This window comes from Petaurus breviceps, unplaced genomic scaffold, assembly GCF_028583685.1.
Source record: "Petaurus breviceps papuanus isolate PSGF00001 unplaced genomic scaffold, PetGlider_PUasm1.0 558, whole genome shotgun sequence".
NCBI lineage: Eukaryota > Metazoa > Chordata > Mammalia > Diprotodontia > Petauridae > Petaurus > Petaurus breviceps.
Genome location: NW_027186376.1, coordinates 4,588,665 through 4,614,128, shown reverse-complemented (window position 1 = coordinate 4,614,128; position 25,464 = coordinate 4,588,665). Strand labels below are relative to the sequence as shown.

General features: G+C 43.6%; 1 protein-coding gene across 12 annotated transcripts in view; it reads left to right on the top strand.

Moving 5' to 3' along the window:
- Nucleotides 1–25,464, top strand: part of PPP6R2 (protein phosphatase 6 regulatory subunit 2) — a 170,811-nt gene that overhangs the window by 37,805 nt on the left and 107,542 nt on the right. For 7 of the 12 annotated variants that reach the window (XM_069102963.1, XM_069102958.1, XM_069102957.1 and 4 more), the window contains one exon: nt 13,291–13,404. The gene's annotated coding sequence lies outside the window, so the exon portion shown is untranslated. Of the gene's footprint in view, nt 1–2,460; nt 2,644–13,290; nt 13,405–24,932; nt 25,144–25,464 lie in introns of all 12 variants that reach the window. The other 5 variants (XM_069102961.1, XM_069102960.1, XM_069102964.1 and 2 more) reach the window with 3 other exon arrangements.

Genomic DNA, 25,464 nt, shown 5'->3' with positions numbered 1-25,464 from the left:
TCTTTCTTTCTTTCTTTCTTTCTTTCTTTCTTTCTTTCTTTCTTTCTCTCTTTCTTTTTTTTTCTTTCTTTCTTTCTTTCTCTCTCTTTCAATTGCTTTTTGGAGGGCAGTTGGGGTTATGTGACTTGCCCAAGGTCACACGGCTAGTTTTTGTGTTATGTGTTTCCAGGGCCGGTGCTCTGGGTGCTCCATTCACTGCACCACCTAGCCGCCCTGAACTTTGGTGTTTCTTTACACGGGTCAGTTTCTCCTCTGCCTCAGATCCTTTTATTCCCTGTTGAAATCCCATTTCCATTTTTTCTCAGAAAGGAACAGCAATATTAATCATAATGTTCCAGGTACTGTGCTAATCATATTAATCATAGTGTTCCAGGTACTGTGTATTAATTATATTAATTAATTATATTAATTAATACTGTGTATTAATCATAGTGTTCCAGGTACTGTGCTAAGCATTTTTCTTTTTTTAATTTAGTGTCTTATTTTTTCCAATTAAACAATTTTTAATCTTTTTTAAAACAATTTTGAGTTCCAAATTATCTCCCACTGTCACTGTCCTCCCTCATTGACAAGTTTGATAAATGTCATACATGTGCAGTCATGCAAAACATATTTCCATATCATTCATGATGTGAAAGAAAAAATAGACCAAAAAACCCCCCAAGAAAGATAAAGTAAAAAAAAAAATATGCTTCAATCTGCATTCAGATTCCATCTGTTCTTTGTCTGGAGGTGATTAGCATCTTTCATCACGAATCCTTTGGGTGGTCTTAGATCATTGTATTGCTGAGAATAGCTAAGTCATTCACAGTTCTTCATCGTACAGTATTGCTGTTACTCTGTATAGTGTTCTCCTGGTTCTGCTCACTTCACTTTGCATCAGTTCGTATAAGCCTCCCCAGATTTTTCTGAAATCTACCTCCTCATCATTTCTTCCATCTCAATCATATAATCACAGATTGTTCAATCATTTCCTGATTGATAGACATATTGTGCCAAGCATTTGACAGGTAATTTCTCATTTGATCTTCACAGCTACCCTGGGAGGGAGTTGCTGTTATGGCCCCTATTTTACAGCCGAGGAAACTGAGACAGGGGTGAAGTGACTATCTCAGAAGTATTTCATTATCCTTGAGTGTGAAGAGAGTTGCTAGTGCCCATTCACCTTACCCTTGGGATCTTGAAGGTGGCCATTTGGCTGTGACAGAAATACAGATATGTAGAGAGAACATGCAGTACAAATCATTTCAAAATTACCAGTGCACTCCATGCAGACTGAAGTTCTTTGCTGTTTTTTTTTTTTAACATTTCACTTGTAAGAACCTTGCATGACTGTTGAAGCCTTTTCTTAGCTCTTCCCTTGGTTGCCACACTTTGTTTCCTTTCCCTTTTCTCACTTATTTGTTTTACCAATTTGTTTTAATTACATTTTCTTAATTAATATTGCCTTGCCATCTACTTTCTCCTTTTATTCCCCCTGTGAACCTTCCCTTCCCATCCTTTCTAGTGCATCCTTTTCTTCAGTCAGATTACACCAGTTTCCTTCAGCTCGTTCTCAGTTTCTCCTAGGTTTCTCCCTTTCCCAAAGTTCTCATTTCCTGGCTTTCTTCAGAAGTCCAGATTTCTCAAGAGTAACTTTCACAATTTCTTTCTCTCTTGTTTGCCGTCGCCTAGATTTCCCCCAGCATTCCTCCTCTTCCCCTTTCAGAGAAAGCTCAGCAAGCAGAATCAGTATCTACAGAACAATGTGAGCTTGTCCATAGTATTCCCCACGCGTGGGCCTCCTGCCTCTTTTCGTGTCTCTCCTTTGAGGGAGGCCACTTGTTCTCTCTGATTGTGCAGCATTCACTTTCAGTTGTTTGCTGGTGGTTCTTTCAGTTTCCGCTGTTAGAGTCGCTGTATGTTGTTTTCTCTGCTCTGCTGACTGACTTTACATCACTGCATCCCCTTCCGTTCTGCTTTGCATTTTCACAGTCACAGTTTCTATATTATAGCCCAGGTTAACGTTCGTGACCTTGGCGGACTACAGTGTATTTAGTCAGAGGCAGCTGGCTGATGCACCGGATAGAGAGCCAGGCCTGAGTTCAAATCCAGCTTCATACCCTTACTAGCTGTGTGACTCTGGCCAAGTCACTTCCCCACTCTGCAGATGAACTATGGCCCATATTCACATCACAGAATCTGAAGTTTAGAGATCATTAAGTCCAAACTGGGCCTTGGGTGGCTCAGGGACATTGAGGAATTGGCCTTCAGTTCTCTGGGATTAAAGTATATGTAGAGGGGAGGTGTTCTCAGTGCCAAAAGACCTGGGGATTGAAGTCAGTTGCTAGCTTCATCTAAGTTGGCAGCAGCGCTATCATATCGGGATAATATTCAGAATGTTCTAGTTTAGAGAATTGAGGCTGGTGCCAAAAGCTCAGGCTAACCAAAAGGTGGGTTTGTTTTTCCCCCTTTACACAGGGAAAAGAGAAGCATCAAAGAAGGAATAGGGAGGCTGTCTGAGGAGGGAGCTATAATGACAGCCGTAAGAGGAAAAAGGCTCAGCTGTCAATGCTTTTCTTCATCTGTTTTCTCCACCAAGGAGAATATCTTTGGACTGAAAAGGACAGAGCAGATATGACTAATAGCAAGTTGATATCCAAGGTAAGGCCATAATAAGGGAGCAGCTGGCTGCTGCTGCTGACTTCAGTTGCCTGTCCCAGAAGCATGACCTGCTCGGGACTGCGTGACCTTGTCGGTATTACGAGTGTAGCCTGTTAGGGCTCATTGGAAGACTGCAGGCTGGCTTGGAGGAGGAAGGAAGATGTCATCTCGAGGCATTGAGCTTGATTTGGTTCTTGACAGCATTTAGAACTTAATGAAGGGATGGCTGCTGAGCCTCTAGAAGAGAAAGCAGTGATTGCCCCCAGGTAGCCTGGCTTCACCAAGAACAGCTTCTCCAGATCAGCCTCAGGTCCTTTTGTGGCAGGGTGAGTCAGCTGATAGTTCAAGGGGTCCTGGCCATCAGTCTGCCTTTCCTGTTTTTTAGAGGAGCATTTGATACAATCTGTCTTGCTGTTCTAGTGAAGAAGTTGGAAGGGAGTGGACTAGGCAGTAGTGTGGTGAATAAGTAATCATAACTGAGGAAACAACCCACTCCACAATTTACTAGTGAGTCAGTGGACCAGAGACCCATGACCCACTTATCACCACGACAGCACAGTCATTCAGTCTTCCTGTCATTTTGATCCCTGGGAGGTGGGTACTGTTATTATTTTCCTCTTTACAGATTAGGAAACTGAGGTAAGCAGGAATTTAAAGTCACACAGCTAATAAATTTCTGAGACTAGAATATAACTCCAGTTTCTCTGCATAGATAATTTAGTGAGATTAATTTGAAACTGGTGAATGACTGGACCCACAAAAAGTAGTCATGGATTTTTGCTGTGCACTTTGAAGGATGTCTCCAGTGGAGGATGCCCCAGGGATTTGTACGTGGCCCTGGGCTATTTAACATTTGTATCAGTACATTTTATGAAGGCCTGATGACATGCATGTCCCTTTTGCAGATTACATAGACCAGGAAAGAGTAGCTACCTTGAGAAGTGTCCCATCACATCTTTATAAAATGTGCTGGTACCAGTGCTAAGCAGCCCCAGGCCAAGCACAGATCTCTGGAGTGTCTCCACTGGCATTTCAGAAGGATCTGGACAGCTTAGAGCATTGGGCCAAATTGAACAAAACAGAATTTACTAGACTATATAAAGTATTTCACTTAAGTTCAAAATTTCAACCTCACAAAGACAAGGTCAGGGAGGGGTGGCTAGACAGCAGTTCATTTAAAAAATACTGTGGGGTCTTAGGACAGTATGATATGAGCTAAGGTGCTTTTGGCTACACTGGAACTAGACATTGGGGGTCTGCTTTATTTCCTCTTCCTGGCTCTTGTGTCCTGGAGTCTTGTGGTCATTTCTGGGCACCGGGGTTTGGAATGACGTCGTTTTCCAAAGGGGATCAACCAAGATGATGTAGAGTCTTGAGTTCATGTCATGTGATGATCAGTCTCAGGAATGGGGCATGTGTAACCTGAAGAGGAAAACATATAGGAGGCACAGGAGAGTGTGTTCAAGTATTTGAAGAGAGCAGAGCAGACATATTGTGTTCGAAGTCTGAGCTTAGAACCAGGAGCAGTGGAGGGATCGAGGCAAATTGAGGATGGAGGTTCAGAAAGACTTCTGCAGCAAGCTTTCTAGAGTAGAATGAGCTTCTGGGGGAAGTTAGTCCCCTTGCTCTGGAGATCTGCAAGGAGACTTTAGATGACCAGTGGTCAGGGAGCTCTTCATGGGATTCAGCTATGGATTGGATTAGCTGCACCCCTGATTCCAAGTCATTCCCCATAGGACACTTCAGCATCAATCAGTTTCTCATGCTTCCTAATAGGAGAAAAGGATTTGAGTTTTGATGAAAAAGGAATTAAGAAAGTGGGTTGTATGGGGTAGGTCTGGGTGAGGTGTTGAAGCCAGAGGCTTAGGCTGCTCAAGCACACCAGGAAGTTGACCTAGATTAATTTTCAAGGACCAGTCAAATAAACAGACAAAGCAAGGGGTAGAATCTTATAATCCCTGCCAGCCCTTAATAAATAGCTTTTGAGCACAGTGTCCTCTTCTAGGCTGACCTTTACTACCTTTGGCCCTGTTTTCTCGAGTCTATAAATTTTTCATTTTTTTCTTTTTTTTTGGAGGGGGGCAAGGCAAGGCAACTGGGGTTAAATGACTTGCCCAAGGTCACATGGCTAGTAAGTGTTAAGTGTCTGAAGCTGGATTTGAACTCAGGTCCTCCTGATTACAGGGCCAGTGCTCAATTCACTGCACCACCTACCTGTCCCGAATCTGTACATTTTTAAAATTAAAAATTTTAAAGTTATAAAACAAAAATAATTAAACTCATGAAACAAGGGGCAGACTTTTCCTTTAAATCTCACCTTTAACAATTAAATTCCATTCAGCAAGCATTTATGCCAGACCTACCGCATACATAACAAGAGTTATGATAGTGCCAGGGCCCGGGTACAAAGAGAACCTGGAAGCTGCTCTCTCCACCCTTGGAGCTTTCCAGTTCTCCTTGGAGAATATGATCTGTGGCTGGACTGATTAATAGCAGTGTAATTTAAGGAATGAGCATGCTAGTCACTAGGAAATGGTTTTTGCAGGTGTTAGTCGATGATCTGAGGGGGATCCGAATAGAGAAAGTGAGGGAGTATATGACAGCCTGTGCTAAGGCTTAGAGTGCAAAGAGAGAATGCTGAGCTCAGCAAACTGGTGGGGCAGAAAGCCTGAGGAGAAGGGATGGGAGTGAAGTTTAGGCTGCCTAGGCTGCTTGGCTGGGGCCACACCCTGAAGGGCTTGAAATGCCAAGGTAGGGAACTGGGTTCTTCCTTAGGGCAATAGGGAGCCCCAAAGAAAATTGTGGGAACAGTTATATGGAGAAGAGATTGGAGAGGGGAGAGCCTGCAATTGGGGAGCAATCAGAAAAATCTAGGTGAGAGATGAGGAGGTGCTGGCTATGTAGATGGAGAAAATAGATTCAGTCTATTCAGTTGCACCCAATACACGTACAAGGGCCTTCTGAGTGCTAGGGACTGTGCTGGGTGCTGGAAGAGTTTTCGTTCCCTTGGGAGCAAACGTCTTATGGAAATAGGTAATTAAACACAGTAGAATCCAGTAGACTTGACTACCAATTGGCTAATGGGATTGGAGAGAATCAGGGCGTGTAGGTGAGCTTATGAACCTGGTGGAGAGTTTGGAAGAAGGGGGCTTTAAGGAGAAGCTGCAGCAGAGGAGTCTGGCAGGCCTAGCAAGTAGGATGAAGAAATGGCAGGATGGGGAAGCTGGCGCCTCTTCTGGGTCTGCCCAAGGCTCCTTTCGTGAGGCACAGTGTTAACTGGAGCTGTGTACGGTGGCCCAGAGAAATGCCTCCTTCCACTGCCCATCTGGGCACAGGGGAGGCTCATTTATTCCCAGAGCCCTCTGCTTCATGTCACTCATGTACTAGGAGTAACAGCAGAATTGAGAGTCTTGTAGCCAGGGGCTTGCCATCCCCATTGCCCTGTGCCCCTCCTACAGTCCCCAAGAGCACAGGAAGGCTGCGTTCAGCTTGTTTCTAAATGGCTTCATTCCTGGAGCTGTCTCCGAGTCCTGAGGTAGCTCCCTAGGCAGAAGGCCTGGCTTCTAGTACTAACTCTGCTGCTTCCTAGTTCTATGACTGACAGCTAGGGGGCAGCTCTAGAGTGCCCAGCGGGTGAGGAGAGTCTGGAGGCAGGGAAACCAGAGTTCCTGTTCAGCCTCAGATACTCACTAGCTGGGTGACCCTGGCCAAGTCACATCACCTTTATTTCCTCATCTGTAAAACAGATGATAATAGTACCAGCTTGCCAGGGGGGTTGTGAGGATCCAGTGGGATCATATTTGTTCAGTGTTTGCAAAACTTAAAGCATCATCTCAATATTAGCTATCATCATTATCATTATTGTTATTATTACTTATTCTGTGATTGCTCCAGTCAGCTTCTCTGAACCTCAGTCTCCTCTTCAGTGAGAAGGAGGAGAACCATACTTGTCCTTTGCCTCCAGGCAACATTGAGAGCAAAGTCTTGTAAAGGCCAAAGCGCTGTCTAAATGTCCTGTCTTACTTTCATGTTTATGATCATTCCACGTTATTAGACATACAGATATCGGATATAATTGTCCTGTTTCTCTAGGGCATCTTTCAAGGTGAAAACGTAATCTTATCCTTGTGATTGCTTTTTCCTTGATAGTTAGCACTTTGACTTTTTAATTCTTATTGGAGCATTACCGTTTAACTGTACTGTCTATTGGACATTAAAAAGGATTTGAAATCACATTGGAGCATTTGTCTGTTATTGTTGACTAAAATCCTTTCTGTTTAGTTCAGTTCTTCCCAGACTATTTCTTTTCCTCAAAGTGCTTAGAATTTTGTTTTGGGGGCTCTTTGATGTTAATTACTGCCATTTCCCTGCCTCTGAGCAAGAGTTGGTCTTCAAAGACAGATTTGGAGCTTTCATAGAGCCAACACATTTTCCACACAGGCCTGCCTGCCATACATGACCAGATAAAAGCAGGCTCTTTCTGGGTGACCTTCCCTTGGTGTGCAAGCTGGAGGCCTTTGAGCCTTTCAGGGACAGTTTGGTCCCCTTGTTACCAGTCCTTGGTTGTCTGTTTTAAAATCGATTAGATTTGAGGAGAGCATGGCTTTCTGATGGCAGAAATCTGGATTTTGCTTCTTGCCTTTTCAGTTCTGCAATTCAGCAAGCCCTTATTAAGGCCTACTGTGTGGCAGACATTATGGTTATCATGGTGGATGCAGAAAATAAAACTGCTGTTGTCCACAAGGAGCTCTTATTCTAGAGGGCAGAGGGAGTGATCTGTGTGGGAAAATCTCCATAGTGACTTCAGAAGAGATGGTCCAGGTGGGCTTCCTCTGGGAGTGGTGCCTGAAGGAGGTTGGGCATCTTAGAGGCAGATGGGGGTGGGGTGACCCTTACAGCCAGGGTCCTGATGAGTCAGAGATGGACTGGAGATGGATTGATGCGGAAGGCGGAGTGGGCAGACTTAGGCTCCTAGCGAGTGAGAGGCCTTGCTTGTAAAGGGCCTTGAAAAGCAGCAGCATGGCACTAGAAAAGTGCCCGGAGAGGCCTCGGGCGCTGTGTTTTGGGGCCTTGTTTCTCTCTCGTGACTGTTTGCTCCGTATCTCAGATACTCGGCCTGTTGGACATGGGCTGCGTTCTGGCTGTCCTCGGGTGTGCGCTGCCTTCTGTGTCTCAGATTCATTTTGCACGTAAAGTGTTCCTACGTAATTATTTTAAATAAATGGATAACATTTCCCATTTTAGACACCAGGGGAGATTGCGCCTGCATTCCAGAGCCACATGAACTTTGGAAAGATTGGCTAAGAGGAATCCTGATGGGGCCAAAGAGCCAGAGGAGCTGGGTGTGAATGTCAGCTCTGACCCTGACTCACTGGGCTGTTCTGCAGAACCCTAGCTTTAAGTGTAAGATAGGCATGGTAGTGTTTGCAAGGGATGAAGAAGGTGCTTCCCCAGCTCGTTTAGAAGAAAGTGCTTCGCAAACCTCAGAAAGTATGCTAGAAATATAAGCTCTTCCCAGCTTTCGTGTTCCTCTTAACCATTTCCAGATCAGCCATTCGTTCAGAGCTTGACGAGTCAACAAGTGAAACAGCATTTATTAAATACCTACTATGTGCCAAGCGCGAGCAGCCCTTGCTCTCCTTCCTTCCTGAGTGGATAGCTTTGGGCCTGTAGCTCTGGCGCTCCCTAGAAGGGAGGTATCCTGTCCCCTCCCCCAGTCAGAGCAGCTGGTGCTCCTTGCCCACTTTGTCCCACTGTCCAGGCCCCCTGGTAACCATGGCTCCACCCCCCACTGGTGAGCTTCTGCTGGGTCTTCCATTTTGGGAAGGGACTCAGGACAGCCTGCCTTTATTCCTCCTGTCCCCTCCTGACCTCCTGGACTTTGACATCATGCCTCCCTCCGTTAGAAGGAGAACATTCCCTCCTTGAGGGCGAGAAGTGGATTTCTTTTTGCTTGAATTTATATCCCTGGTACTTAGGACAGTGCCTGGCACATAGAAAGGGCTTACTAAATGCATGTGTCTTTCATTCATTCCTTCAGAATGGTCACATATTATGTAGGCAAATAATAATGCTCCTAGAAATGTAAAATGCCACTCGGAATACTGGAGTGTTGGGTTGTGTATTTATACTGTCAGATGAGATATTACTCGCACGTGTGGGCCATATTGCTGATGGAGCAATTAGGGATGTGGGATTATATTTTTAAAAGTTTATGTGTATCTCCTCACTTCATTTTCCATACTGAACTATTAGAAAATTACATCTTCTGTTGTAGTCTCCCTCCACCCCCACTTCGAGGCTTTTTCCTTTGCCGAACCTCTCCAAGTTAAGAAAGAAAAGTCGAAGGTGTGATCTGAACGTAACTGAAATTTCAGACCTGTTCTCTCGAATTGACTCTACCTCCGCTTCAACCCAACCTTTTTGGGGATTCACTTGGCCATGTAGTTCAGTAGCAGCTTCAAGTACAAACCCAAATGGGCAATAAATGGAATAAGACTTCCAAGTGCAGTATCTGCCTCTAGGTATCTTTAGTCCTTCTATGCCTTCCATTGGTCAGAGGAGAAATGGGAAATAAGGCTGGCAGAGGGGATATTTGGGAGCAGTGGAGTTAGCGGCCTTGGCAAGTACTCAGGGAAACAGGTTTGGCTGTGGCTCTAGATGCACTTTCCTAGGGCAGGGCTGGCTCTGTGATGCCCTTCGGGGCCTCGGGCACCCCTGAGGGACTTAGGGTCCTGCTGTCATGCCTCTGCCTCAAGCCCCCATTCCTGCTTGTTCCCTTCCCCCCACTCTTAACCTGTGGTTAACATCAGCTAGCTCTTATAGAGGAGTATTTGCTCTGAAGATGATAGAAGGCCAAACGTGGGACCTGACTCCCTCCTGTGTCACCTAAGGCCCTGGGGAGAGTGGGCGCAGGCTTAGAGTATTCCTGCACTCCCTGCTTGGCTACTGGCCAGTCCTGTCTTGGACTCTTCTCCCTGACTTGGAGTCACTCAGTCCCTGCACAGTTCCTGTACCGTAGTAAACACGCATGGAGCGCCTGTTAAGTGCCAGGGTCTGTGCTGAGCTCTGGGCATACACAAAGAGACCAAAAGACAGTCCCTTACTCTCATGTCAGACACAGGATCTGAGCCCACGTCTTCCTCATTCTCTCTGTCACATCAGGCTGCCTTGGGCTTTGTGCTTGTCTAGTAGACAGTGGAAAGATCACATGGGACTGAGTTGTTATGCCCCTTTCTGAACAAGCCTTAAAGAGCTGCCTGTAAAAATGCTAACTTCTGTGGGTGACAGTCTTCATTCTCCATTAACCTTTCCTTGCAGAACAGCTTCTAAGGACACTTAGGGGTACTGTAGTGTGCGGCTTAGAGCCAGGGACACCCGAGTTCAGATCCAGCCTCAGACACTAGCTGGTTAACCCTGGGCTAGTCACATCCCCTCCATGTGCCTCAGTTTGCTCTTCTGTAAATGAAGATAATAATGCCACCTGCTGCCTAGGGTTGTTGTGGGGATCCAGTCTGCCTGCCTCAAGCCTCTGCCCACTCCAGTCCGTCCTCCATTCAGCCACTTGAGTGGTTTTCCTTAAGTACAGGCCTGATCATGTCACCCTCCCCCTGCCTCCCAAACTCCAGTGGCTCCCTGTCACCTCCAGGATCCAATATAAAATGCTTTGTTTAGTATTCTGCACCCTCGATAGCCTTGCCAGTCTTCCATCCAGGGGCATTGGTCTCTTGGTTGTCCCATGAATAAGACACTCCATCTCTCACCTTTTTCCTTGTCCCCTTGGTTCTTCTGTAGCTTTGTTATTTTTACATGCCTGTACTTTGACTCCCGCCTCAGTTAACCAGGTCTGTGATGGGGAGGCATAGACAAAGGTTGAATTCATTATGAAGTATATTGCTAGAATATCCGCCTATTTAGGAGACGGCTGATATGGTGGATATATGTGCCCCATTCCTGTGGAGCCTGGAAGGGGTGAGAGTGCATGGCCAGGAAAAGGCCAGCACTGGCCAGCCCTCCTCCTAGGTCTGTGCTGCCTGGGAAGTTGGGGGCTGTAGGGCTTTTAGACTGAGGTAGACAGAAGGTGGTTAGGAGGGCCCCCACAAGAGGTATGTAGGTAGGTAAGGAGCTAGAGCATTTATTAAGCACTAACCACATGCCAGGCATTGTACCAGGTGCTGGGGAATACCGATTAAGCAGCCAGTGCATCTCCCGCCCTCACGGAGCTTCCATGCTAACACCAGCTAATGGTGAGCACTTGCAGCTGGCCTAGGTGTGCTGTAGAGGCCTGGCTCTTGGGTGGGGAAGAGGGGAGGTGGTGATCTGACAGTCACCAGTTTTGAGGAGGTCAGATGAGGAGAGATATTGATTGGTAGAATTTCTTCTGAGGCATGGGCTTCATCCACTGATCTGTCAGTCATTCTGACTGTCTGCCTCCTTGGGGAATGGACCTGGCCTACCCAGACTGCTGCCATGTCCTTGCCAATAGCGTCTTTTATGCCATCATATGTAACGTGATGCAGTCTTATACATGCCACGCCCTTTTCTCTTGCCCTTCAGGTGACCTGTATTTTTGACTCATAAAATCACAGAATCTCAAAGTTTGAAGGGAGCTCAGAGGCCATGTAGTCCAACCTGTAAGTCCACAGAAATCTCCTCTGCCGCCTGCCTGACAGTGGTTGGCCTACTGTCAGTGACCTTTGTGAGAGAGGTCCCACAGGATTAGGGAAAAGCGAATGCCCTGCTCTTCTAAAAAGGAAAGCCCATGGAGTAGACCAGGGAATTTGACCTTCATTCCTGGCCACATTCTAGGATGTCTTACTAAAAGAATGACCCTTAAGTCATAAAGTGGCCTCATCCAGAATAGGACTGATCTGGAAGGGCAGCCCAGCTTGTAGCAGATCTAGTGGCCCAAAGCATTCCTCAAGGCTTACACCCTCCACCTATAGGGAGGATGGAGAGAGAAAAGAGTCCAGTTTGCTTAGGGTCCAAGGAGTTAAAGCAGGTCCAGTGACTGGACCCTAAGCACAAGCATTCATGGCTCTTTGTCACTGTGGAAGGGTGGACAGGCTGCTGTTTAGCATTTGTATTGATGACTTGGCCAAAGGTCTGGAGGGAAGCTGGGCGGGAGAGCTTAGCTGCTGGATAACTGAGTCAGGGCCCACAGTCTCACCTTGACAGGTGAGAACCTTGACCAACAACAGGGGAATTGAATAGGAACAGATGTAAATAAAGCCTTGGGCTGGCGGTAAAAACATTAGCTTCACAAGTAGAAGTTGGAGGAGGCATGATTAGAGCAGTGCCTTTGGGGGATAAAACTGGACAGTAGGAGTCGGTGAGCTCAGTCTAATAAGACTGTGTGGTGGGATGTTGGGCTGCCCTAAGAGGAAAAAGGAGGTGATAGTAATAAACAGTTATTAAGCATCTACTATGTGCCAGGCACTGTGCTACCTGCCTTGGGTACTGATATGAAAAGAAGAGACAGTCCCTGCTCTCAAGGAACTTACAGTTTAATGGGGGGGAGAGGGGCCTGGTGGAGAAGTCATCCAGAGAAGGCCCAGAGTAGTGCAGCCAAGAGAGAAATGAGCTGTCTGAGCTGGGATCTCTTCTTCAGTGGCCCCACCCTCTAGTCCCAGGGGCAGAGGGTGGTAATGGGGCAGAGTGCCAAGGCTTCTAAGATCTTACAGGGTGCTGAGGTTATAAAGAGGCAGAGAATCCCAAGGCAGGGGTGCAGCCTGGTGAGAAATGAGGAAGCCACAGTCCCACTGCCCTCGCTGGGGTTAGGCTACACCTGAAGTTTTATATTTAGTTTGTGGTGCCTCAGTGTCAGGGAAGGGTGGTCAGGATGGCGAAGGGACCTTGTATTCACACCATATCATTCCTTCCAGTCGAAGGGACCAGTGATTAGGCAGGAGAAGAGAAGATGGGAGATAAGGCAGCTGTCTTCAAGGACTGTTGTTGTATGGAAGAGGGAGTCAGTTTATCTTCCTGGTCCCAGGGGCCGCAATCAGAGCAGTGAGTGGGAGATGCAGCAAGGTGAATTTAGGCTTGAGACAGGGACAAACTGCTTCCTAACAGAGTGGACATGTGCACTGGTGAGTCTTGGGGAAGGTATCTGATGAGATAATATACATTAAAGGACTTTAGAAATCTGAAAGCATTAGAGAAATGTTGGCCCTCTCTCACTCTCCTCTCTGTCTCTGTCTCACTTTCTCTCTGTCTCTCCTTTCCTTTTCTCCCTCTCTCTGTCTCTGTCTCTTTTTCTCCCCCTTAGCCTCGCCCTCTTTCCTCTTTCTCTTGAGTTCCTGTTCACTTGAGTTCTTGAAGCAAGAGCTGGATGACCATTTGTTAAAAACTTCATCGATGCTTTTTAGCTGCCAGTTGACCTGAATGGTCTCTAAAGTTCTTTCTGCCTCTGAAATCCTGTGTTTTTATGCACTGGTCATCCTTCCTTCACTTGGAGACTTCACAGCCAGAGAGAATCCCTCACCTGTCCCAGATATGAAGTTGGGCAGTAGTTCAGCAGTCTGTCTTTAGTATTCCTTAGAAGTGGTCATTCTATCCGTTCTTGAAACTTCTGGGGATGGGGTGTATTTCAGTAGTTAAAAATTGCTTATGCCAAGCTTAATTTTTTTCCCTTTTGTTTTTTAGGCAAGGAGACTGGAGACAACTCTTTCACTGAGTGAACAATCTCACCAAATCACCCAAATGTTCATTTGCCTGAGGAAAGGATTTCATCTTTGAAACAAGAAGTTTCTCCGGAAGGTATGAGAGGTTCCCTTGGCCTTCTGTGCTCAACTGCTTTGTTGTAGGTAGCTCACTATGCCAGTACCATGGCATGCCAGGCACATGGCAGCTGCTGCTTGAACCAGTGACATTTTGGAAAATTAAAACTGGTTTTGTGTCTTTTGGCCTTTGTAGGGCTGGCCATCTTTGAGAGGCAGCTCAGTGTAGTGACGTGGCATTAGGAGATTAGGTTTGGAGGTCTGCCAGCTAGGTCACCCTGGACAGTCGGGTCACTGTCCTGAGCCCAGCTCATGGAACTGCTTGGAGGGGTGTGCCTGGTAGGCCTGGAAGTGCTTCAGAAGGAGGAATTAGGACTCCTACCTTATTTATGTTGTTTAGTCCAGTTTGTGAGTTTGACTGTCTTTGAATTGTGCCAACAGGCTTCCAACATTATGTTCTGAAAATAGTGCTTAAAATGGAAATCTGTCCACTGAATTTAGACTTTTCCAAGGGAACACAATCATGAAGGTTCATACTTGTTGTTCCATAACCTTTTGACCAATTTCTTTTAGAAGTGGCCACAAATGATGTGTTTGCTTAGCACTCAGTGATCTCTGTCTTTGTGGTGCAGCATGGAACAATCTTAAAGGATATGTGGAGACCAGCTAAAGCAGGGTTATTCTCTTTAATAGTTATTGCATAAGGTTGTCTTTATTTGAGTTCCTTGGAGCCACCCCTTGTGGGGTGCACAGGAAGCAGCTAGAGAGACTTCAATGAGAGCAGATAATGAAGAGACAAAGGGAAGTGTCCTAGGGTGTATGTTGGGAAGCAGACAGACTGGTGATGGAACGAATGTTTTCGGCCCTTGTGATGATGTGGCTATGGTTATCCCTGGGCTGCAGGCCTTGCTTGGAATTCAACTGCTGTAGGTACAGACCTGACTTCTGTCTGATGACCCTTTAGATTCTTTCCCAAGGTGTGGGCTCTTACTGTTTTTGATAGAACTGGGAAACTAACCTTGTTTTTTAATGTACTGAGTTTTCGAGAGGAAATATGGCTTATTTTCCTGGCTGTCTGAAAACCCCTGATTAATAGTTTAAAAAATCTGTTGGTAAGTGGAGGTGAGGCTGAGGCAGCTTCTCACTGGGCAAGCTTCTGAGCAGCCCGTGTGTTCTAGCAAGGCTTTTGGAATCACTGCCCTTTTTTTCCTTTGTTTTTTTCTCTCCTGAATAACCAGTTTCCAGGAAAGCAGAACGAGTCAATCAGTTAATCAACATTCATTTATTAGGATGGGTATGCAGAGAAGAAGCAAAATCAACCCCTGCCCTCAAGGAGCTTATATTCTAACGGGAGAGGCAGCGTGTCCATGAGGAGGTACATGCACGTAAGACACAGAGAGAGTAGATGGAAGGTAATCTCAGAGAAGGAGGCACTACTAGCATTGGGGGTGGGGGGGGCTGGATAAAGCCTCTTATATGTCACAAGTGGCATTCGCTCTAGTTCCGAGCCATCCATGTATTTTAAGAGACATTGAAGAGTGAAGGAGAGAACTAGGCATGGGACCCACAGGGCAGAAGTACAGAGGAGAGCAGAAGAAAGGACAATGGCTCCCGTAGCCATGGGGGAGGTTCATGGGAACTCGTGGACCTTTTAAACATAGACTGGATCTCATTTGGCCGTTTGTGGCCTGCCTGTAGATTTCTTACTTAGGTAATGTATTCAGAGCTGCTTATGTAGTCCATGTTGTCAACAATATTTTTCCTGATAAGAATGCCTTTTCTTTGGAAACACAAAGCTAGAGCCAAAGATTTTAAAGAGTACACCCACTGAATGAGGAAAAATTGGGACACTAATGCACTGTTGGTGGAATTGTGAACTGATTCAACCATTCTGGAGGACAATTTGGAACTGAGCCCAGAGGGCTATAAAACCATACATATCCTTTGATCCAGCAATACCACTACTAGGTCTGTCTCCCAAGGAGAGCAGTAAAAAAAAAAAGGAAACAAAAATATTTATAGCAGCTTTTTTTGTGGAGGCAAAGAATTGGAAATCGAGGGGATGCCCATCAGTTGGAGAATGGTTGAACAAGTTGTGGTATATGATCGTAACGGAATATTATTGTGCTATAAGAAATGACAAATAGGATGCTCTCACAAAAACCTGGAAAGACTTTTATGAACTGATGCCAAGTGAAGTGAGCAGAACCAGGAGAACATTGTACATAGTAACAGCAACATTGTAAGGATGATCAACTGTGAATGACTTAGATATTCCAGCAATATAATGGGCCGAGACAACTCCAGAGGACTCATGATCAAAGATGCTAACTACCTCCAGATGAAGAATTGAAGGAGTCTGAGTGCAGATTGCAGCATACTTCTTTAAATTGATTTGTCTTGGGTTTTTCTTTCTTTTTTTGGCAGGGGGAGTCTGTTTTCTTTCACATGACTAACATGGAAATATATGACTGCATGACAGCACATATACATCTACATCATATTGCTTACTTTTTCAAAGAACAGAGGGAGGGAGACAATTTGGAACTCAGAATTTAAAAAAATGAATGCTGAAAGTTGTTTTTACATTTAATTTGAAAAAAATTTTTTAAAGAGTATATTCCTTCAATTGTAGTTGGAAGACTTTTAGTTTATTTTCATTTTTCTTTAATGATTTTTTTCTTTTTTTATATCACACACTTCCGAGTCATATAGGTTGTTCTCCCTGCTTCTGCTTATTTTGCTGTGTGTCAGCACATACAAGTCTTCCCTAGATTTTCTGAATTCTTCATAGGTATGATTTTTTTTTTTTACCATGCAGTGATACTCCATTATAGTCACATACCACAACTGGGTCAGCCATTCCAAAATTTTTTTTTTTTTTTTTTTGCTTTTTGGAGGGGGGGAGGTAGGGCAATTAGGGTTAAGTGACTTGCCCAAGGCTAGTTTTATGTACTTGGGTCCTCCTGACTTCAGGGCTGGTGCTCTATTCACTGCACCACCTAGCCGACCACTAATTCTTTACTACTGCAAAAAGTGCTGCCCACAATATTGTTGGTATTCGAGATCTTTCTTTCTGTCTTTGACCTATTTGGGGTCTGTGCCCACTGATGATGTCATTGGGTGAAAAGGTTTGTATAATTCAGAGACTTTTTTGGTTTAATTCCCAGTTAGTTTCCAGAATGGTCCAACCATTTCACATCTCCCTCAATAGTTCATTGAAAGGCTTATATAGAATGAATTATGGGAAGTTCTGAAAGAAAACCATGAACTGACCTTCTTCAAAGCACTAATTTCCTGATTTTGTTGTTACCAAGTAAACACACCCAGTATAGATGTTTTCCTGCAGACTTTGGTGGTTCTGTCTTTTCATTGCCTTGGGGACTGTCATTGTGGTATGGTAGAGAGAACCCAGGAAGACCTGGCTGTGAGATGTGTAGGTAGAACTGAGCCTCAACTTTCTCATCTGTTAAATGGGGATAAACCTAGACTGCTTTTCCCACTTTCCCTTTGCACGGGTCATCTCTGTCTGGAATGCTCTCCCTCCTCACCTCTGCTGCTTGGAGTCCCCAGCTCATTCTCAGGCTTGGTCCAAGGACACTTCTTACATGTTAGTACTCTGTCCCTGCCCCACCAAAAGCACTTTGCATGTTCTGGTGGGGTCCTGTCGTGCAGTTCTATTACTGTGGAAATTCGTGTGGGAGTTCCCTCCGTGGATGCAGATCAGCTACTCATCGGTAACTCTGAGTCTCAGAAAGTTCTCCTTGTCAGAGGTAGAGCTTGACCATCACATATCTGCTTTATCTGTATTTGGTATTTGCTTATCTGTCTGCATGTTATATGCCCTTGATAAAATGTAAGCTCCCTGGGAAAGGGGGATATTTCATACTTACCTTTCTGTACCCAGCACCTAATTGCCCCCAAGGACAGAGGAACCCAGCATTTCAAAGTTGGAAGGGGCCTCAGGGTCAATCTGGTTCAAACTGTCCCTGCCAGAGCATCCCTACCACAGCATGCCCACGCTCGTGATTACTCAGCCTTGCCTTGTAGACCTCCTGTGAGGGAGAACTGACTGCGTTCAGAGGCACAGCCTGTGTCACCTTGAGACAGCTCTCATGGAGAGGAAGTTGGCCCTGGCATCAAAGCAGGCTCTCCTTGACTTCCACTAAGTGCTCTGGGGTCAGGCAGAACAAATCTTTTCCCTTTTCCACATGACAACTTTTCAAAACTTGAACACAGCTCTTCTGTTCCCCTATGTCTTCTCAGAAAGCCGAGGTTGTGAGTGGGGAGACATAGAGTCAGAGGCACATAGATAGTCAAATAGAGAGTAGAGAAGAGAGGAGAAGATGCACAGAAATAGGTGACATACAGAGAGAGGTAAGGGATACAGGGAAAGGAACAGAAAACAAAGAGAGAAAGATGGGAAGGTACCCAGAAAGAGATGGGGTGGCAGAGAGAAATGAGGGATACAGAGAAAGAGGGGATAGAGAAAGATGGGGGGACCCACAGAGGGCCAAGGAGACACAGTGAAAGCTGGGAGCGACAGAGAAATAGAAAGGGGGATGTGAAATTTAGTAAGATATGGGAGACAGAGAGGAGAGAGGTGAGAAAAGACAGAAGGGGACACAGAAAGCAGAAATTGGAGGATACAGAGAGATAAGGACAGATATGGGGGTCACAAAGAACTGAGAGGACAGCGGGGTATGTAGAGAGCAGAAAGTATGGGGGGCACAGAGAGCTAGAAACATAGGGCAGAGAGAATGAAAAATGTTGAGAGACTGGGAGACACAGAAAAAGACTATTTCACCTTCTCTTTAGGACAGGTGAGTATAGTCAAGTAAGAGACCCTGACATACATTCTTTGTGTTTGAAAACATAGGCCCCTTTTTGCACCTCTCTCCTGGTATGTTTTTGCTAAGAACTGGGAAGTGTAATTCAGCATTGGTCCCCTAGACTCATGCCTGATCATTGCACAGATCACAATTGTTTTCCTCTGTAAAGTAATCATTATGCAGTTCATTCTGGTTCTGCTCCCCTCACTCTGTAACAGTGGATAGCAGAGCTCCCACGTTTCTCTGAATCCATCTCTTTCCTCATTTCTTGTAGCACAGTAATATTCCATTACATTGATGTACCACAATTTGTTCAGCCTTTCCCTGGCTGATGTTCACCCATTCCCCCCTCTTTCTTTACTATAACAAAAAGTGTTTGTAAAAATATTTTGTGTGCATGTGGATGTTACCCTCTTTCTTTCATCTTGGATATTATGTAAGATACCAATTTTATTGGACAAATTTGCTTAAAGATATTTCTCAGTTAACTCTGTCCTTTCAGATTATTTTTTAAATAGTGAATAAGTACAAAGTTTAGTCTACTCTTATATTCATGGATTCCCACTTTCCTGCCAAAATTGAAACGGAATCCTCCCCTCCCCCATACCCAAGGGAGTTCTTCTTGCTGCACCCATGTATAGAATAGTCCCAGCCAGGCCACAGGTCACTAAAGGAAAAAGGACCGGCAGCTTTCAGAGATGTCACAATCTGGAGGAGTTCTGATTTGGGAGGGTCACCAACCCTCTGCCAAGCAGGACCCTTAAAACTTTTATGTTAAGTGTTCAGCATTTTCACCGTAAAAAAGAATCCTGTGCCCGAAGCACCTCAGAACCATTCCAGTCCTTGGTTTTGAATAAAGGTGCACATGTCACCCTATCAGTAGTCTATCCTGGTAACTGCCTTTATACTATCATTCCAATCTCTAGTTGCTAAAAAGATTCATCCATCTCTTTTGGGGGGGGGGTCACTGTTCAGCCTCAGCTCTTCCCTCTGTTCCTTCTTTTTTTTTTTTTAATTACATTTTTATTTTCTCCAAACAATGGAAATCAGTCTTCTCTTCTACCCATTCCTATTCCTTACCCCAGTTGAGAAATAAAGAAGAACATTTTCTTGTTAGAAACATTTAGAGTCAAACCAAATAAATTCCCATATCGACCATGTCCGAAAAAAAAAATACATCTCAATTTGTACTCTTGGGTCTACCACCTTTCTGTCTGCAAGTGGTACTGTGTTTCCTCATGAGTCCTCTAGAATTGTTTGGTCATTGTACTGATCAGAATTCCTAATTCTTTCCAAGTTAATTTTCTTATGTAAATTGTTCTCCTGGTTCTGTCCACTTCATTCTGCATCAGTTCAGTATTGCCAGATTTCTCTGAGACCATCCCCTTCATCATTTCTTAGTGTACAATAGTATTCCATGAGTCACATACCATAGCTTGTTCTGCCATTCATCAGTTAATAGCACCTCCTCAGTTTCCAGTTCTTTGCCACTGCAAAAAGAGTTGTAAATATTTTCTGCATCCTCAGAGTTTGTTTTACTTAAGACTAATCCTTCCCTTAATCTGTCCTCCCTTTTGTTCCACCCTCTCCCTTCTCTTTCCTGCCTGTTTCCCTGTTGAGTGAAATGCATTTCTGTAGCCAACTGTTTGTGTGTATTTCCCCCTTCTTTACCTAATTCAAAGGAGAATTTCAATGGTACCAGTTCTCCCTACCACTTTCTCCTTGTTTGTATATGCTTTTAGTTTGCACCCTGCTTATGTGAGATAATTTTCCTCATCCTTCCTCTCTTTTCTCTCCTATCCCCCAGTATATACTTCTTCCCCTCCCTTTCTGTTCTTCTAAGATCATCAAAACATTAGGCTCTCTAAGTGAATTCTGTCTGTGATCCTTGATGATGATAGGGTTTTGAGGGGATACATATATCATTTCTCCGTATTAGATTATAAACAATTTATTTTTGTTTAATCGCTTATGATTGTACACTTATGTTTACCTTTTTATGTTTCTTTTGACTCCTGTGTTTATGTTTCAGAGTTTTTATATAGTTCTTTTCTTTTCATTAGGGATGCTTGGGAGGTCCTCTATTTCATTAAAGATCCGTTTCCCCCCCCCCCCCCCCTAATGCTCAGTTTTTCCTAAGTCATTCTTGGTTGTGAACTCTATCTTTTACCTTTCTAGAATATTGTATTCTGAGCTCTCTGTTCTTTTGTATTGGTGACTGCTAAATAATTCATGGCTCCTTGGTACTTGGATTCTTTCTTTCTGACTTCTGGCAGTATTTTTTCTTTGACTTGGAAACTCTACATTTTGATTATGATGTTCCTGGTAGTTTTCATTTTGGAGATTCTTTCAGGAGGAGACTGATAGATTCTTTCTATTTTTATTTTACCCTCTGGTTCTAAGAGATCTGGAAAGTTTTCTTTTATGGTTTCTTAACATCTGATGCCCTCTCTCCTTCCCTTGCTCCGATCCAGTGGTGCCCCAGGATATATCTGGGACCTCCATCCTGCCTAGTGCACAAACTCTCCCTGAACCCCTAGAATGCTCTGGCCAGACGTGTTCCCAATTATGCAGACCTTTCTGTCTGTCTTCTTATACTCATCTGGACTGGAAAAGTGTCTCAGTGTGAGTCTCTTTTTCTTGAATTTTCCCATCAGAATTTGTTCTAGTGAAATTTTTCTATCTGCTTGGAGGAATACTGGGAGAGGTAGGGGAGGCTCTCTGTACTGTTTTCTACTACTCTGCCATCTTGGCTCATGGACAAGTCTCTGGTAGTTTGATTAATATGGCATTGAATTTGTAAATTAATTTAAGTAGCATTATCATTTTTATTATATTATCATGGGTCTGTCATAAGCAATTAATCTCTCCAATTATTTCTCTTTTTTCCTATAAAATGTTTTGTAACAAAAAAGAAAAAATAATATTTTGTAGTTATATTCATAAACTCTTGCATATGTCTCAGTAGATAAATCCCAGCAATTTTATATATTCTTTAAGGGCTTTTTTTGCACTTAATAATATTTGTTTCTTAACATTCATTTTAAAAATACTAAGTTCCAGTTTCTCTCCATTCTTCCCTTCTTCCTCTCCCCTCCCCATTGAGAAGGCAAGCAATATGATATAGGTTATACATTTGAGGTCATGCAAAAGCATATTTCTTCATGAGTCATGTTGCAAAAATAAAATAAATAATAAAAGGAAAAAAAAAAGGAAACAAAATAGTATGCTTCAGTTTGTACCCAGAGTTCAATAATTCTGTCTCTCTCTGGAGGTGAAGAACACTTTTTATCATGGGTCCTTTAGACTTGTCTTGATTAGAGCAACTAAGTCTTTCACTTTTGAGTATTGTTACAATATTGCTGTTACTCTATACAATGTTCTCTTGGTTCTGCTCACTCAACTTTGCATCAGTTCATATGAATCTTTCAGGTTTTTCTGAAGCCATCCTGCTTGTCATTTCTTATAGCACAATAGCATTCCATCACAATCACATACTACAACTTGTTCTGTCATTCCTCAATTGATGGACATGCCCTTAATTTCCAATTCTTTGTCACCATAAAAAGAGCTGCTATAAATGTTCTTGTAAGTTCTTTTCCTTTTTCTTTGGTCTCTTTGGGATATAGACTTAGTAGTGGTACTGCAAAGTCAAAGGGGATGCAGTTTATAGTCCTTTGGGCATAGTTCATAGTCAGACCAGACTGGTTTGACCAATTCACCTCTCTACCAACAACGCATCAGTGTACCTATTTTTCCACATCCCCTACAGCATTTGTCCTTTTCCTTTTCTGTCATATTTATCCAATCTTAAGGGTGTAAGATGGTGCCTTAGAGTTGTTTTAATTTGCATTTCTCAAATCAGTAACAATTTAGAGCATTTTAAAAAATGTGATCTTTGATAGCTTTGGTTTCTCTTCTGAAAACTGCCTGTTCATACATATCCTTTGACCATTTAACAGTTGAGGAATCGCTCTTACTTTTTATAAATTTGGCTCCATTCCCTTAAGATGTTTGAGAAATGAAGCTATTATGAGAGAAACTTGCTGTAAAATTTTTACCCCAGTTCCTGCTTTCCTTCTAATTATGTTTTCATTTTTGGAATGCTTTATTAACTTCTGATTTACGTCATTTGTTTCCACCAGATTTTGAGTTACACATTTTATCCCTGTTTTTCTCCTACCCACCGCCCCAAAATAGCAGTCCCACAGGATATCCCCTCCTCCAATCTGCTCTATCCTATATTTTCTCCCATACCCCTTTCGACTTTTCCAGTAGGGCATGGTGGATCTCTATGCCCCAGTGCATGTATATCTTGTTTTCCAATTACATGTAAAATAGTATTAATAATAGTATATATATATATATATATATGTATGTATTTAAACATTTGATTTTAAAATTGAATTCCAGATTAATTCCCTTCCTCCCTTGTCACCCACCCTTACTGAGAAGATAAGCAGTTCAGTATAGGTTGTACATGTGTGGCTAATGCAAAACAATAACATAGTAGATATATTGTAAAAGACTGACTATATTTCCCTCCCTCCTATCCCACCTCCCACTTGTTCTATTCTCTACTTTGATTCCTTCCCTTTTCAAAAGTGGGTGCTTCCAACTTCCCTCCCCCCCCCAGCCTGCCTTCCCTCTCATCCCCTTCACCCCTACTCTCCTGTAGGGTGAGGTACCCTATTTAGTATGTATTTCATTCCCTCCCCCAGCCAAATTTAATGGGAATAAGGTTGACCTATTCCTTTTTGCCTTCCTATTCTTCCCCACCATTGTAACAATTTTCCCTTGCCTCTTCTGTATGAGATAGTTTACCCCATTCTGTCTCTCCCCATCTCCTCTCATTATATTCCTCTCTCATCTCTTAATTTCACCTCTTAAGTATCATCCCTTCCTGTTAAATTGGTCCTGTGCCCTCTATCTATGTATACCTGTAAACATATATACACACATTCACATATGTATTCATATGCCCATATACCTTTATATTTAGACATATATATTTCTATTCCCTTCAGCTATTTTCATACTGAGAAAAGTTTCATCAGTTACAATTATTGTTTTTCCATGTAGGAATGTTACTAGTTCAACTTTGTAAGTGCCTTATGATTTCTTTTCCCTGTTTACCTTCTCATGCTTCTCTTGCTTCTTGTATCTGAATGTCAAATTTTCTATTCAACTCTGGTTTTTTCATCAAGAATGCTTGAAAGTCCTCTATTCCACTGAATGACCATATTTTCCTCTGAAGCATGATACTCAGTTTTGCTGGATGAGTGGTTCTTGGTTTTAATCCCAGCTCCTTTGACCTCCGGAATATCATATTCCAAGCCCTTTGATGCCTCAATGAAGAAGCTGCCAGATCCTGGGTTATCCTGATTGTGTTTCCACAATATTCAAATTGTTTCTTCCTGGCTTCTTGTAATATTCTCTCCTTAATCTGGAAATTCTGGAACCTGGCTATAATATTCCTAGGAGTTTTCTTTTTGGGATCTTTTTCAAGAGGTGATTGGTGGACTCTTTCAACCTCTATTTTGCCCTCTGTTTCTAAAACATCAGAGCAGTTTTCTTTGAGAATTTCCTGGAGGATGATTTCTAGGTTCTTAGTTTGATCATGGCTTTCAGGTAGTCCAATAATTTTTAAATTATCTCTCCTGGATCTATTTTCCAGGTCAGTGGTTTTTCCCATGAGATATTTCACATTGCCTTCTATTCTTTCATTTGCTTGGATCTGTTTAACAGCACCTTGATTTCTCATAAAGTCATTAGCTTCCATTTGCTCCAATCTAATTCTGAAACAATGATTCTCCTCAGTGATCTTTTGAGATTCTTTTTCCATCTGGCAAATTTGGCTTTTTAAGGCATTCTTCTTTAAGGCAGGCCAGCAGCTGGTTGTGTAGTGGATAGAGCACAGTACTTGTATGTCTGTATACTTAAGAGAGACTTCCTTGGGGGTCAGGGCTGTTCTGTATTTGTCTTTGTGTCCACGTGCCTGCTATCATAGCTTAAGATAAAGAAGACATTGTAATAAAGGATTTTGATTAGTTGATTGATGAGAGATTGGGAAGTGGTGGCCAGGGAAAGGAGCTTTGGTTCAGGCAGTCCTGTGAGTCAGAATCACAGGGATTGAAAATTCCAGAGATTCTGAGTAGAGCAGTCAGTAGTGATGGTCATTTGACCACCTAGGTCTTCTGACTCCAAATCTCACAAATCCAAAACCACTTTCTGAGCAATAATCCATAATAAGGTAACTGGAAGGTCAGTTGGGGCCAGACTGGGAAGGGCTTTCAACGCCAAACAGGAGTTTATATTAGTGGCATGTAGGGAGCCACTGGGGTTTACTGAGGAGAGAGGGAGGTGACGTGGTGTGCTCTGCTCTATGGGGGGGTCTCTTGTCAGCTGCATGAAAGATGATGAAGGTGCCCTGTTGCAGAGCAGCTGCTTTGGGGGTGCGAGAAAGGCACTGATGGGAGAGAAGTTCTTGAGGCTGGAAAGACAAGATTTGGTAGCACCACAGTTGTGAGCCTGGGGGTGGAACCCTTGCAGAAATGGGAAAATTATGAAGAGGAGGAATAGGTTTGGGGGACAAAAATTAATGAATTCTCTTTTGGACATTTATGTGAGCCCCTCTGCCTTCTCGCTTCCTAGTCAACTTTTCAAACCACCTCCATTGTGTCCTATGGAATTCTGATTTTGTTTGAACACTACTTATTCTTTCATTTTCTTGCAGTCACAGAACTCTGGCTTTCCTGTGAAGATCCTTTCTAATATCAGATGAATTTTCCTATCTCTGGACATACCAGGCCAGGAAGACTGCCACTTCTAGACTGTTGGGGATAGGTGGGGTGTCAGGACCCTACTCATTCAAGTTTGATGTTGGGATAAAATGAGGCACTTGTAAGTCATTGAAGAGTTAAAAGGAGCAACGATCTGAAAGAAGGGTACAGTGACATTTATATTCTATAGACTCTGTCCCCCTCTTTTCCATATGGAAGCATGTCTTGTCAGCATGGCAGAGTGTGGTGCCTTTTATGGTCTCCATATATACACTAAGAGGATTCCTGACTCCACCTGGGTAGGACCTTTTATACCTCTAGGAGACCAGGAAACCACTTTAATGTAGCCAGAGGTCACCAGGAAGCTACTTAAAGGGAGACACAGCCTGAGCTTTGCCCCACCACTCTCTCTCTCTCTCTCTCTCTCTCTCTCTCTCTCTCTCTCTCTCTCTCTCTCTCTCTCTCTCTCTCTCTCTCTCTCTCTCT